The sequence below is a fragment of the Choristoneura fumiferana genome, chromosome 6 (genome assembly GCF_025370935.1).
Source record: "Choristoneura fumiferana chromosome 6, NRCan_CFum_1, whole genome shotgun sequence".
NCBI lineage: Eukaryota > Metazoa > Arthropoda > Insecta > Lepidoptera > Tortricidae > Choristoneura > Choristoneura fumiferana.
In genome coordinates, this window is record NC_133477.1 from 705,371 (window position 1) to 721,408 (window position 16,038).

The 16,038-nt window shown below is 40.0% G+C and overlaps 2 long non-coding RNA genes across 2 annotated transcripts; both read left to right on the plus strand.

The window, feature by feature from the left end:
• The first annotated feature begins 7,109 nt into the window (after nt 1–7,109).
• Nucleotides 7,110–12,506, plus strand: LOC141428774 (uncharacterized). Its single transcript, XR_012451463.1, has 2 exons — nt 7,110–11,575; nt 11,678–12,506. It is a non-coding gene; the product is annotated as an uncharacterized lncRNA (long non-coding RNA).
• A 188-nt stretch (nt 12,507–12,694) lies between these two features.
• LOC141428473 (uncharacterized) lies at nt 12,695–14,724 on the plus strand. The gene is made up of 2 exons (XR_012451433.1): nt 12,695–13,094; nt 13,691–14,724. It is a non-coding gene; the product is annotated as an uncharacterized lncRNA (long non-coding RNA).
• Nucleotides 14,725–16,038: the final 1,314 nt, after the last annotated feature.

Below are 16,038 nucleotides of genomic sequence, written 5' to 3' on the forward strand. Positions count from 1 at the left end.
TTTTAGTTAGCGGAGTAGACTTTGCAGGCCCAATCTCTTACCGCATGAGCAAAGGACGGGGAGCCAAAAACCCACAAATGTTACATCGCCTGTTCATTTGTATGTCGACCAAGGCCATACATTTAGAATTAGTGAGCGACATGACTACCGACGCATTTCTAGCATGTTTTAAGAAGATTTATCTCCAGACGTGGACATTGTCAAAGAGCTCTGGAGCGATCATGGCACCACCTTTATCGCAGCAGAGAAGGAGTTAATAGCCGCAGCGTTGGATGATAAAAGCACCAGATGGAAATACATACCGCCCGCTGCGCCTAATCAGGGAGGACTGTGGGAAGCCGGCGTAAAATCCACGAAATATCATTTAAAACGCTTGTTAGGGAATTCGACTTTTACTTTTGAAGAGATGTACACCGTCCTCACCCAAATTGAAGCATGTCTCAACTCGCGTCCATTGACACCATTGGGTGATGACTTGAACTACTTAACTCCAGGACATTTTCTAGTCGGGGAACCTTTGATTTGCTTGACCGATCGCCCTGAGCAACATAGCAACTTGTCTTATCTATCGAGATGGCAGTTGACACAACGTACGGTCAGAGATTTTTGGAATAAGTGGCAGAGTGAATACTTATCACGTCTGCAATTGCGTCCAAATGGCAAACTCCGAAGCCAGAGCTAGATTTGGATGAGCTCGTCCTGATTAAGGATGCACGATACCCTGTGTCCACCTGGAGAGTTGGTAGAGTGCTGAAGAAGTATCCTGGTCCAGACGGATTGACACGTATCTATGACATACGCACAGCTTCGGGGGTGGTTCAACGATCTATTACCAAGCTGTGCCGTCTTCCAAATTAGTGCAAGGACACGTTGTCCTTGGCGGCGGAGAATGTTGAGAATTAGTTCCAATATTGCCGCTAGATGGCGCTGTCCCTAAAATAAACTAGCTAATGACATTCCGTTTTAATTCACTGAGAAGGAGTGCGTCGCGAGCCTTCATCAGTTCAAAAAACAATCAGTGCAGTGTAGTAATTAATAATATATAAATAGTGATAGTTATAGTGTAAGTGAAGTGTGGTGCAGTACCAGCCTACGGACATCGAGGTATGAACAGGGTTGAAATAAAAAAAGCACTAAAATTTCTACCGGGACGATGGATATAGGCTTTCATCTTCGTAGAATCCTGTTATAAATAAGTGTCGGGATGAATGTTCGGAGAGACTATCGGACGTTGTTAGTTTTGTGTGTACTTCGAAGGACTCGCGCTGCTAGACAGACTTGACACCCTTCACTTCAGTCTACTCGTGACCACGGCCACTGTAATGTGGTTGAAACGTCGAGGTAAATATTACTCTTGCGTTTTAGCGTAATAAGTCCCGTTTGTGGTATTTTGACTATAAGTGAAAATCACGAAAGTTTAAAACATGATATGATCTAACAGTTCCGTGTTATGCATTCAACAAAAATTAAATAGCCTGTAATAAATAAATAGAAACGTATTTGACATGTGCCCTAGTCATTTAATGGTGTCAACCACCCAAACGAGGGTAGCTAGCAAGAGGAGCGAAGCCCGAGGCGTCGTCTCGCAGACAGCGACGCTAGATACAACCTATAAACGCGACCCTAACGCCGTTAGTTTACACTAACATGGCTGGCGGCAGGGCGCGTATTCGTTCGCCTGTTTCGACCCTACAATGACAACGCGCACAACTTTATATATTTCGACAGCTCACAGATTTTTTCCATTTTAATTTCCGCATAAAATTATAATTTGATGTATCGCTCGAAACAAGCCATGCAACCTTCACGGGATGGATTATTTTTCTACATATATTCTGCGCCTGCTATTATTTAATCTAATGTGGCTTGGATAAAGGAACACATTTAGGGTCGTTTAAAGCCTAGTGAGAAAAGGGATAGCTTTATTGAATATTTTTCTCACTAGGAAAGAAAAGTTGTTCATTTGTGTCAGACTTTCATCTTTCTTGTATGTTCGGTAACATTTTTAACAATTGCACTCAATTTTCGAAAAGTAAATTAAGTGCGATAGAAAGAGAACTTAAAACTGGAAAAATATTTTACACCTTAAAGTAATATCTTGAATAAGATCGCGAAGTGTAAAAATCGTCACTACTTTAAAAAAAATCTCAAAGTAGATAATTTTTCCGAGTGGACCTTATGAACATTACGTCAAGGTTCAATTTTGTTGACATATTGATTTTAGATACGAGATTATTTCAAAGTAGTGACGAAATGATTGTGCTAAACAAACGAGCGACCAGGCTATTTGAGCATGGATGAAGTCATATTAAAATAATCACTCTTTATTCAAAGCACATTCGATTAAATAACATAATAACTTAATTAGATGCATACATTTACGTTGGGTCTTCTTATTTATTGTATTCTACACTTCCTTCAAAGTTTCCCGATTTCCTTAATTTGACAATAGGTCTATTTATTTAAGATCCAATATATTTTTAGCACGCTACGACAGATCACATAGAAATTAGTTCAACAGAACTTGTGAACTTTACAACAGAAATATGGAGAGCGAAGGGATTATCGCTTGTTAGTATGTACTAGTCAATTTTCTAAGGTACAGTGCCCTAAAATTACGCACGAAATTGATCGGATGGTCTATAATAAGTCAGAGAGAGAAACACTCAGACGTGATAAAATTCATCACTCTTTGTCCTCAGTATCTCAAGCTAAACCATGGATAGCTAAAATGGAAAAATATACAAGAAAAACTGCATATTCAGTGGGCAGGTGTATAAAACGCTAGGAAAAAAAGCGGGAGTGTCTCACCCACACGTTGTAAGCATTCGATTGGCCCCAAGTTGCTAGGCCATGGACCCTGCTCCCGTCTTTCTCCGGGCAGACAACCTCAAGCTTCAAAGCTAGAGTAAATAGGCTCTTACTAACCAGTTACATGTTCACTTTCATCACGTGACAGAGAAGTGCTGGTCAGTTTATTGTAAAAAATATATTGGGCCCCGTAACAGGAGCACAAATTAAACCACAGCTTCCACTCTTCATCTTGAGCTAATTTAGTTCTACAACTGTTGAAAATAACTTGTATTATGATTTTTATTATAGTTTAAAGTTTTTACTTGGACAAGCAGTGTATTGCGAAAATCCGTCATTTTTTTCGTGACAGGCGATGTCATTTAGGCTATTGGATTTGGCATAAACATAATGATAAAATTACTTAATTTTGAAAGTTGCAGAACTAAAGTATAGTTCCATTTGAACAGCAGAACCTGTGTTTTAATTTTTTGCTCCTGTTACAGGCCCACCCGGTAAAAGAAGGCGTGTGTTTGATGGCGCTCCCCCCACCGCTGCCCACGGAATATGGCGGAGCGTCGGAGCTGTCCGCGCGGTCGCTGCGGGCTGCGGGCGGCGCACCTCGCGGACTATTCAACTAGCGCTGCCTCTGTCGCGAGCAACTGCCGTCCTGGAAAACAATACATTTTTTTAATCTCTCCTGTTCGGAAAGTTTAATTTTCATGGCCGGGTGGAAAATTGCGTTTTCAACTCTAGGGTGGAAAGTATTTTTTTAGTCGAAGATATTTTTTTTCACGTTTCGGCATGGCTATCTAGATGCACGTCGTGACCAAGGAGCTTATAATTATACAACACTGGAGGTTGAACGCCGAACATTCGTTTGAAACAAGAAGTTTGATCTTTATTACGTCACGAATATATTCCATCTCTTTCTTTAGTTAGGTTAAGAAAGAGATGGAATATATAAATAACTATATAAACTTCTTTGTTCGGCGTTCAACCTTCAGTTTTGTATATAAGCTCCTTGGTCGTGACCAACCGATTTTTTTTATAGTCGGCCGTGCTGGCCAGGTCGAAAAGGTACCGTTGGAGGTTGGATATAAATAAATTCAATTTATATTTATTCTCATTTTTTTTAGTATTTTACATTCCTCAGTCGAAAATGAAAAGTAGAGTGTCTAACTCGGGTGAAATTACCCATTTCCCCTCGAACTATTGGCGCTCGAACGAAAATCTCGCGTGAAATGGGTCACTTTCCACCCTTGGTTATCAATGTACTATTTGTATTCAAACTGGCTTTTATCCGCGACGTCACTCGTGTAAAATTATGTACACACAAAAACTGCGTATAAATAGCAAGGAGCGGACAAAGCGGCGACATCCGTAAGGGAAGGATGACGTCATGTACTCTCTCGACAGGGACCTAAGACTCGATGTAGATCACCATTTCGAGTATGTGCTGCACATTGTTATGTAGTTGTATGGCGTGAGAGTGCACTCACGTTGCGCGTCAGTGCGGGAAGGGGCGGGGGCGGGGGCGGGGGCGCGCGGGCGGTCACCGGCGCACGTACACAGACACCGTCGAGTCTTTCGACCTACGCCCATCGCGTACCTGTAACACATACAAACAAAAGTTAATTATGTGGCTGGTGCATAATGAGAGGCATTAAAGTACGAGTGTGGTTTTATGAAACGAGCCGAAGGCGAGTTTTCATAATAAGATCACACGAGTGTTTAATGCCTAATTATGTATTGCCGCATACATAACTTTATCTACATGCATATCATAAGTTTTCTATAATATGTTCAGATATGGCCTGTATTTTGACTTTGACTTTGACTTGACTTTTGACTTTGACTTTGACGTTGACTTTGAATAATTATTATTATCTACATGCATGTCATAAGTTTTCTACAATATGTACAATATTACCGATACTTTAATGTAAACATTATGATGCACTGAACTTTAATGTGAACATTAAGATGCACCCGCAGATACCAGTTTTTCTTAATAAAGGCCATTTGATAGTCGTTTCTTAACATATAATAGGGAACTTATGATATGCATGTAGTGCCACCTTGTGCCGTACTGAAAACAAGCCCGGTGTGGGTAACAGCCAAGGGGCAATGCGGAAAGACAGAATAAAACTGAAAGTAGCTGTTGCTACACTGAAAATGCTTAAATATTGTCTGGAGGCGTGCTCTGAATAATTAGGGCTCTATCTAAAGGATGTAAAGGAAAAATGTTAGTATGTAAACACAATCTTTATTGCTCTTTTGACTCTATACAGCGTAAAGTAATATAAATATGTGAAACCACTTGTAGTAGATTACCAGACAATTTACAAAGATAGTTTTAGCTCAGCCGCAAGCGGGTGTGATGCAGAAGGCGGTTCTTATATGCTAGTTTCACAATTTATTTAAGCCTAATGGTGTTAGTCCCTAAGGAAATCTAAACTTGCCATCAATTTCAATTTTCAACTACTGAATTTAAATCATACTTCCCTAATTCATATTTATAAATGTTTTACAGACCTGGCCAGAAGCTACCTCTCTGTGACACCAGCCCGGCAGCCGAAGGATGACCACGGTGTGAGACAAGCGCGATGCTCTGGGGCGTCGTCTCTATGTGCTGACCCTTAGCTGGCCGCGCGGGTCCCACAGGATGCAGAACAGTCTTCTGGTCTCAGCAACGGAAGAAAAGACGTGGCAAAAGCTAGTTGCAGAAGGCACAGCCAAGGCAATGATGCTACAGAAAATTGGCTAGTTCTCAGAACACAGAAATGAATATCTAGCCCGGAAATTAGAGTTTATCTAAACCTTAAGCTCCCAAATGGAGGTGCAAAAAGACAAGGTCTAAACCCAAATCATTGGCATCATCATGCCACAAATTACTTTACTGTAGTAAGTAAACGAAAGATGAAAAATAATTAATCAGAATAAACTTAATAATCTTATTAACCCTAACCGGCTGGAAGGAAGAAGAAATTGCTTCGATTAGACACTTGCAAAAAGGCAAAAGCATGTGGCAAAGAGGTAAAGTGATCTGTATGATTCTTACCGGAGTAAATCAACTGTAGCCCAGGATTAACTCGACGCTGGTCTTCCCACCCTCAGCCGCATGCAAGGATTCATGTGCTGAAATTAACCACAAGGATGAGAAATAATGCCGCGTGGACTAAACTGAATCTAACCAATATTTCAGTAACCAAATTTACTTACAGTTCACTTGCTGCACAAAAATAAAATTTAAATGGGCTGCGTTTGCGCCATAAAAGCCACTAAAATTCACAATGGAGGCTGCCACCCTCGTCTCTTCTTCGATGGAAAATGATCTAGCTCTCACACATGATGGAGGCCTAAGTCAAGAGGAATGGAGACTCCAGAACAGCCCTCCTCAAAGCCTGAGTGAACATAGCTTGGACTAAGAAAAGCCCCTAAGAATTTCCCCCGAATCCCACCAATTGTGGGAACAACATTTACTATGCCAAATTATCACTAGATGTTATTAGCTTTCGATTCTGTATCAGATTCGACTGATTGTAAATTAAATAAATGTTATTCACCAATGTCTGAAATTAATTATATTTCCCCTGAAACATGATAGAAATTCCTGAACTGACATCCCTACAAAATGATTTACTTAAATGCTCCAATCAGAGATGACCCCGTCAACACAATCCTCCCTCCTGTTGCCAGCTGAAAAAATATATTAAAATAATTGCCAGATTAATCGGATTTCGGGCAGTTCGAGTCATGGAAGAAAACACAACGTTACAATACCCCCCTTCCCCACTTAAGGTTCAACGTAGGTGAACCGTACGCTGCCCTCAGCGCTCTGCTCTACAACCTAGGAGTTCAACGAAATCTCCCATGCAAGAACCAACCCACGGTCCGAACAACCTGCGTAGCTACAGAACATAACTCAAATGTTTAGAAGAATACCTATCAAAAATAAGACTATGATTGTGCTTACTGAATCTATTGTAAAGGACAAAAATGTATATAACATCCAAGAATATGGATCACTAGAGTTATATACCAAAAACCTTTGTATCATACTAAAAAAACAAAATAACCAAAATGCAACCATTCCTTATTCGTGAACCAAACCATTAGCTTCTCCAGCACAACGGCAATGTTGTGCTGAAGAGGCTAATTACCAACAGCCAGGACCGATGTTCAGCATTCCTCAATATAGTCCCTTCTTGTCCGGGCGAAACCTAACACAAAATTCATAACCACTATCAAAACCTAACGAAATATAAACAAGACCTTTGTATCGAAATATCTTTACCTAGACATCTCGGAAAAATATATTTACGAAATATGAACAAAACCCTTCACCAAGATTACCTAAACATCTTGGATACAAATACATTGTCTCCAAGGAATTACAAAACCAAAATATCCGCAACCTTCTGTTGAGGAAACGAAATCTATCTCGCCCGGGCTCGAGATACCAAAACAAAATAATCACCGTGCAACAAAACATCGCATCCACACATGCACGGAAACCCGATAAGTTGAATGCGAAACACGGAGTGACATAACTATTATAACTTGGTGAGGTACCCAAGGTACCACAGGTATACATACTTTGCTTGTACACATATTAAAGACTACTCTTGATGATATTGAGTTAAGATAGAGCCGCCCTAAGAATCCATCAATATCTACCTAAATACTCTATCATACATCACGCTTACAGTAGTAGTGCGACAGTTATGACTGTGCACCACACCTTACAGTTTGTGATTAAATATAATGTAATATTTAACACTCAAATGCTAAGCTCTTATCTTAAGGAAGTGATCCAAGTAACGTCAGTGTTTCGAACCATGGCAGCACGGCAGCCAGCCGGAGCAAACGGCCGTGCGTCCACCGCTCGAATCACCTCCGCTACTGTGACGTCTACTCTTGCGTAGTCAACAATGGCGGCGCGGCGATCAAAAAACGTAATGCGGGCCGCGCGTCCACTGTTCACTAGCTGAGTGGAAACGTTTTTTACGCCTTCAGGTCTTTAATGTGCCAAGAACCAATAGGATGACCATCCATCCTCTCCAATTCATAAACTAAGGGAGACAACACTTTCTTTACTTTGCATTTTACGTACTTTGGCGCGAGCTTTGCCATCTTAAATTTTTGTGCGTCACTTTGTACGTAAGAACGTTTCCAAACTACGTCCCCTTCTGAAAATTTAGCTGAACGACGTCTTAAATTATAGTACTTAGAGTTAGTGCTATGCGCTTTCAAAAGATGAGACCTAACCTGCTCAAAAATTGTCTTTAAACAGCCAAATTCCCCGGCATATTCCTCCCGTGGAACGCTAACGCTATACTCTTGATCAGTGTCTCGGTAGAATGACCCATTTATGACTGGTTCTCTAGCGTGTACTAAGAAAAATGGAGAAAACCCCGTGGACTCGTTTACTGCACTGTTTATGGCAAACTGAATACGGTGCAGGTGCTCGTCCCAGGAGCGGTGGTTTTCTTCTACGTAAGAAGCTACTGCAGTCATAATAACTTTGTTGTACCTCTCTACCAAATTAACTTGAGCCGTAAAGCGTGGGCCAAAATGTACTTTTGGGACACTGTACTTTTTCAAAAGTTGCCTAAATTCTGAACCCGTAAACTGGACCCCGTTGTCAGTTATGACGGTTTCAGGAACCCCATGAGCCAAAATAACATGGTTCTCAAAATGTTTGGCAACTAATGCACTAGTTGCACGGCGCAATGGAAACATCAGAGTATATTTTGAAAAGCAGCATGTCACTACAAATAAAAACGTGTAACCCGACCGAGAGCGCGGTAGTGGACCTACTAAATCTATCGAGACTACTTGAAATGGTCTATGACATACTTTTGGCTGGCCCATCAACCCTGGAGTACGTTTCTGCGAATGCTTGTAGGCGGAACAAACATCACACGCCTTTACAAATTCCACGACATCTTTATGCATGCCAGGCCAAAAATATGTCAAAGACAACCGCCGATGAGTTTTGAAAACTCCTAAATGCGCGGCTGTAGGCTCGCAATGATTTTCCTTCAAAGTTTTTAATCGGTCGCACTTCGGCACTACCACCTTCCAGTCGAATTCACTAAGTAAATTGTATTTACTCTTACATAATCTAAGTAATATGCCGTCCTTAATACAAAAATTCGGAAAGTTCGCAGGAAATGACCTACAACCGTTCAGAATGTTCTCGTACCACGGGTCGTTCACAACGTCATTAGAGCTCGTCGCGTTGATAGCGTCAACCTTCATGAGCCTAGACAACGCGTCAGGTACTACGTTGTCGGTGCCTTTCCTGTGCTCAATTTCAAAATCATATTGAGACAGTCTGCACCCCCAACGCGCTAAACGGCCTGACGGGTTCTCCAGGTTCATGAACCACTTAAGTGACGCGTGGTCAGTTATGACCTTAAAATGACGCGAGCCTAAATATGCCTGAAATTTCTCGACGGAAAACAAAACGGCTAAAGCCTCCCTCTCGGTCGCGCTGTAATTTCGTTCGTTTTTATTTAAAGAACGACTGACGTAAGCGATAGGATGCTCGTGTCCATCGATAGTCTGACTAAGCATGCCACCCAATCCATATGAAGAAGCATCGCAGTGCACAACGAAAGGCTTATCAAAATCTGGCACTGCCAAAATAGGTGCCGACACCAATGCATTCTTCAATGAATTGAATGCTTGTTCTGCTTCTTCAGACCACCGAAAGGCAGGAAAATTCTTCCCTTTCGCCGTAAGCTTATTTAAAGGGGCGGCTATAGTCGAAAAGTTTCGAATAAATCGACGGTACCACGAGCACGTCCCTAAAAATACCTTGACTTCCCGAGAAGTGGTCGGAATGGGAAAATTCAAAATTGCCGCGACTTTTTCGGGATCAGTACGCAACCCGAACTCATCCACGACATATCCAAGATACTTCAAGGAGTTTCTGAAGAACTTGGACTTCGCAAAGTTAATTGTCAAATTTGCAATTTTCAATTTTTCCAAAACTCTATTCAAAAGTACCAAATGGGTCTGAAAATCTGATGAACAGATCACAATGTCATCAATGTAACAGAAGGCTAAACCGGTTTCGATGTCACTCGTAATGTTGTGATCGATCAACCTATCCATGAGCCGCTGCTGTCTTGCAGGTGCTCCGCATAACCCAAAAGGCATGACTTTAAATTTAAAAAGTCCGCGACCCGGTACGGAAAAACTAGTCTTTTCCTGTGAACTTTCTGCTAACGGTATCTGCCAGAATGAGGAACTTAAATCGATCGACGTCAGGTACCTCGCTTCTTTTAAACTGTCCAAAATCTGTGGAATATACGGAATAGAATACGAGTCCCCCTTCGTGACCGAATTTAATTTCCTACAATCTAAACAAAAACGCCAGTCACCGTTTGACTTACGCACTAATAACGCAGGGTTATTCCATGGACTTTCGCAAGGGGTAACTACGTCCAACTGAAGCATCCTATCGAGCTCGGCACTTAAAGCTGCTCGTTTTTCCGGTGATAGTGGGTATTGTTTCACTTTTACCGGTGGCGCATCACCAGTGTCGATAATATGCTCAGCTAAACTGGTTCTACCTAGCCCTTTTTCTTCAAAAGAAATGTCCCTAAATTTCCTCACTACTGCGTCTGCTAGTTCACGCTGTGCCGTAGTCAAGTGATCGTATGACTGAATTGTATGTACAGGTTCTGAATTAATACCACAGTTCCTAAAGTACGTCTGTGGTGTCACAATGTAGTCAATGTTGTCGAATATTTCTGGCGCTAAATTAAAACATTTCCAAAAATCTACACCTAAAATGACGTCTGAAACAATAGTGGGTATGACAAAAAATTTAATAACATGTGTTACATTATTAAATGTTACCGGAACAAAAATGTACCCAATTGTTTCGACCTGCACGCCAGTTGCAACATGACACGATGTTGGTTGTGTATTTTGTATGCTAAAACCAAATTTCACAAAATCGAGATGAGCGTCGTTACCTAAAATCGAAATTGACGCTCCACTATCGAGTAATCCGAAAATTTCAAAACTATTTACTTTAAATTTTAAATATGGCCGAACATCATCTTTATTTGGTGCAAACAGAACCGTAGCGATCGAATTATAATTACAAAATTTTGAAATAGATTTACTATTAACATGTTTTTTACTACGATTCTGGTCTATCAGTTTTTTGTCTGAGAGTGTGAACCAGCCTTTTTAGCTTTATTACCAATACTACAATTTGGACAAGTAGCTATTTTGACATTTGACATACCACAGCCAAAACATCTGATTTGTTTGTCGGAATTTGGTTTTGCCTTACAATACCTAAAATTATGCCGTGTTTTGCCGCATTTATAACAAATGGGTTCCCGCGAATGCGTGGATGGAACATTCGATTGTTTGGGAACATTGACAGAAACGTTCGTACGCTGCGCACAAGCAAAACATGACTGCGATTTACTTTCGGAACTCTTGGCAGTGGGAACAGAAACTGAATTTATGGGCTTGGCTTTGCCTTTATACAAAAACTCACTACCAAGTAGGTTCGAGGATGACCTCGCGGAAGGTTCCGAAAACATTTCAGCTCGTTGACGCGCTGCTTCTACCTTACGACAATTTTCTTTCAGTTCCGCTACTGAGGTAATGTTAACCAACGCTAGCTGTTGTGAAAAGCTGGGCCTAATATTATGCAGCAATATTTCTAGCTTGGCTTCCTCAGAAAGCGGTACCTTACGACGTGAAAATAAGCAAGACATAACCGCAAAATAAATGTGAATAGGTTCGTCCACTCCCTGTGTTCTAGACTGAATTTCACTTAATAACCTATAATCATAATCAATTGGATCAAATTCTCAACAATAACTCTTTTAATTCGTTCCAGGTTGAAACTTCCTGCCTTATGCCTCTAAACCAAAATAGTGCCTTATCAACAAACAATTGTGCCGCTGAGTTGAATAACTTACAATCTGAAACACCAAAAGCCAACTGAAGTTCACCTATGCGTTCTAAGAATGACCTGACGTCCGTGATGCCATTGAATTTAACACCCCATTTTGAAACATTCTTATCGCCGGAACACTCAAATTGTTGCTGTGATTGTTGTGATTGTTGTTGTGAATGTGAAGAAAACATCTGGTTGTCCTCATTTGTACATGGAGATGTTATTGGAGTTTCAACAATAGTCAACAGTGACTCTAAGTCTGATGAAAGTTCTGATTTAACTTGAAGCTTAGCGACATCCAAGTCAACATCTATTCTAAACAAGCGATGATATAAATGATAACCCAGTGCCTTTGACCTATTTAATGAGTACCTATCAGATGTTGATGAATACCTGTCAACACATGACCTCAGTTCAATCAACTTGTCAGAAATTGTTTTTAGCTCGGAATCAATAGCAAAGTCAGTTTCCAATATAGCCTCCGAAGGACATTCAACAAATAACTTCTTAAGTTGCTTTCTCAACCCATCAACAGTACTAAGTGGCGTTTCTGACCTAATTTTAACTTCATAAATCAACTCATCTTTCAAAAGTGAATAAAATTGTATAACTCTTTCCATATTTTAGTGATGTTTGTGTACTAAATTGAATTGAAATTAATGGCTTACAAACTTTAATTACTATTGTTTAATTTGTTTCAACAATAAAATTGTTTTATGTTTGTTATTTTACAAAATATAAGTTCTTATTAAAGTACTATAGCAAAATTTATGAATGATGTTTCATTCCCCAAATTCTTATTAAGTAATAACACAATTTGCTGGCACAAATGTAGCAATAAACACAATTAAATTGCATAAAATGGCAGTAAATTAAATGCTGCTATAAATATAGGTAGTAATTTGAATACACTGCTATTAGGTATGAAATGCAGTTAGAAAATTTACAAACTGTCTAAGCACTATGCACACACAATTTATAATTCTAGGTCATAATTTTGTCATAATGTTGTAGCATAAATGATATTATAATTTAATATTCAATATTTCACAATGATTTTGTTTCCCAAAGAGGGTTTTTCACCATTTAAAAAAAATGAAGTTAGTTGAACAAAACTAGGTTTCCTTTCATAGATAATCTGAAATATAGCTGTATGTATAGTATAGAAAGCTATGCTATGAAGTGACACTTTATAACTGTCAAAGAAAGTTCTTTCGCTTTCACAAAGTTATAGGTTACTTTTACTATGAAAATGTTAATAAATATCAATTTGTGGTGAAAATAGTGGAAACAATAACTACAACAGTGAAATTTTTATGAAATAAGGCATAAATGTGCTAGACTTCTACATTCAAAGGTAATATTTGGTTTCAACCTGACAAACTGAATCTTAATTATTGAAAATTGATGGCAGTTGATTTCTACACAAAAAAATTAGCCAAAATTACTCAAAGCACTCAAAATAACGCAAAATTAACGGTTGGGCGCCAATTGCCACCTTGTGCCGTACTGAAAACAAGCCCGGTGTGGGTAACAGCCAAGGGGCAATGCGGAAAGACAGAATAAAACTGAAAGTAGCTGTTGCTACACTGAAAATGCTTAAATATTGTCTGGAGGCGTGCTCTGAATAATTAGGGCTCTATCTAAAGGATGTAAAGGAAAAATGTTAGTATGTAAACACAATCTTTATTGCTCTTTTGACTCTATACAGCGTAAAGTAATATAAATATGTGAAACCACTTGTAGTAGATTACCAGACAATTTACAAAGATAGTTTTAGCTCAGCCGCAAGCGGGTGTGATGCAGAAGGCGGTTCTTATATGCTAGTTTCACAATTTATTTAAGCCTAATGGTGTTAGTCCCTAAGGAAATCTAAACTTGCCATCAATTTCAATTTTCAACTACTGAATTTAAATCATACTTCCCTAATTCATATTTATAAATGTTTTACAGACCTGGCCAGAAGCTACCTCTCTGTGACACCAGTCGGCAGCCGAAGGATGACCACGGTGTGAGACAAGCGCGATGCTCTGGGGCGTCGTCTCTATGTGCTGACCCTTAGCTGGCCGCGCGGGTCCCACAGGATGCAGAACAGTCTTCTGGTCTCAGCAACGGAAGAAAAGACGTGGCAAAAGCTAGTTGCAGAAGGCACAGCCAAGGCAATGATGCTACAGAAAATTGGCTAGTTCTCAGAACACAGAAATGAATATCTAGCCCGGAAATTAGAGTTTATCTAAACCTTAAGCTCCCAAATGGAGGTGCAAAAAGACAAGGTCTAAACCCAAATCATTGGCATCATCATGCCACAAATTACTTTACTGTAGTAAGTAAACGAAAGATGAAAAATAATTATCAGAATAAACTTAATAATCTTATTAACCCTAACCGGCTGGAAGGAAGAAGAAATTGCTTCGATTAGACACTTGCAAAAAGGCAAAAGCATGTGGCAAAGAGGTAAAGTGATCTGTATGATTCTTACCGGAGTAAATCAACTGTAGCCCAGGATTAACTCGACGCTGGTCTTCCCACCCTCAGCCGCATGCAAGGATTCATGTGCTGAAATTAACCACAAGGATGAGAAATAATGCCGCGTGGACTAAACTGAATCTAACCAATATTTCAGTAACCAAATTTACTTACAGTTCACTTGCTGCACAAAAATAAAATTTAAATGGGCTGCGTTTGCGCCATAAAAGCCACTAAAATTCACAATGGAGGCTGCCACCCTCGTCTCTTCTTCGATGGAAAATGATCTAGCTCTCACACATGATGGAGGCCTAAGTCAAGAGGAATGGAGACTCCAGAACAGCCCTTCTCAAAGCCTGAGTGAACATCGCTTGGACTATGAAAAGCCCCTAAGAATTTCCCCCGAATTCCACCAATTGTGGGAACAACATTTACTATGCCAAATTATCACTAGATGTTATTAGCTTTCGATTCTGTATCAGATTCGACTGATTGTAAATTAAATAAATGTTATTCACCAATGTCTGAAATTAATTATATTTCCCCTGAAACATGATAGAAATTCCTGAACTGACATCCCTACAAAATGATTTACTTAAATGCTCCAATCAGAGATGACCCGTCAACACAATCCTCCCTCCTGTTGCCAGCTGAAAAAATATATTAAAATAATTGCCAGATTAATCGGATTTCGGGCAGTTCGAGTCATGGAAGAAAACACAACGTTACAGTAGATTAAAGTTAATTTACCGCTCTACAGTAGTAATTAATACTAAAACAAAACTAATACTTCGCTTATGAAACAGAACTAAGTTCCATCCAACTGTATCCGCTAACACGACACAGCAATGGTAAAGTATAGATCGGCAACAAACTTAAGATAGGCCCGTCTGACATGTATAGAGGGCGGTTATGGATGCAATATGGTGACGAAAGCATAGGATGGATAAAACTTTTATTAAACTTCGATTAATATTTTTGTAAAAAAAATTATAGAAATTTGAGTGATGGTGATAATGTTCCTAATAATGGTGAATTATCACTACGAATACGCACCTCAAAGTCAAAGTCAAAGTCAAAATATCTTTATTCAATTTAGGCTATAACAAGCACTTATGAATGTCAAAAAAAAAATCTACCAGCTCTTCAGTCCTCTTATATTATCTGTAGATGTAAAGAGGTATTTTTCCCTACATAAGTGGATAGTAAACTATAAAAATAATGTACTGAAAATATGTAATATAGAAAAAAATACGATTATTTGCTACAACAATTTGTGTTTGTGTGTATGTTTGTCCGTCTTTCACGTCGAAACGGAACGGCGGATCGATGTGATTTTTGGCATAGAGATAGTTTATGGACCCGAGAGTGACATAGGCCACTTTTTATCACGAAAAAATGCACAGTTCCCGAGGGAACAGCGCGCGATAACCGAATACTACGCGGGCGGAGCCGCGGGCAAAAGCTAGTAAAACAATAAAATTATCTATTTTTCACTCATGTTCTCTTTTTTAAACCAATCGTACTCATATCCATATTAAGTTATCGTTCGACATGATGTTGACGTAAATTGCATCCGTCATGTAGTAGTTACGTGCCCGTATAGACAATCCCTCACAATAGTACATGCGAGAAGGGCGTTTCTAAAGGCGAGTTCAGACAGGGCGCACTCGCAGAGCGTCTCCGGGCGTGTGCAACCGACCTGAGCGGATGGAAGGCGAGGCAGCAGACCGGGCCGATGCGCGCGCCCATACCCATGAATCCCTCGTGGAACTTGATCGTGTTGAGCGGCGCGCCGCCCAGCTCGAACAAACTGATCGACTGGTTCACCGACC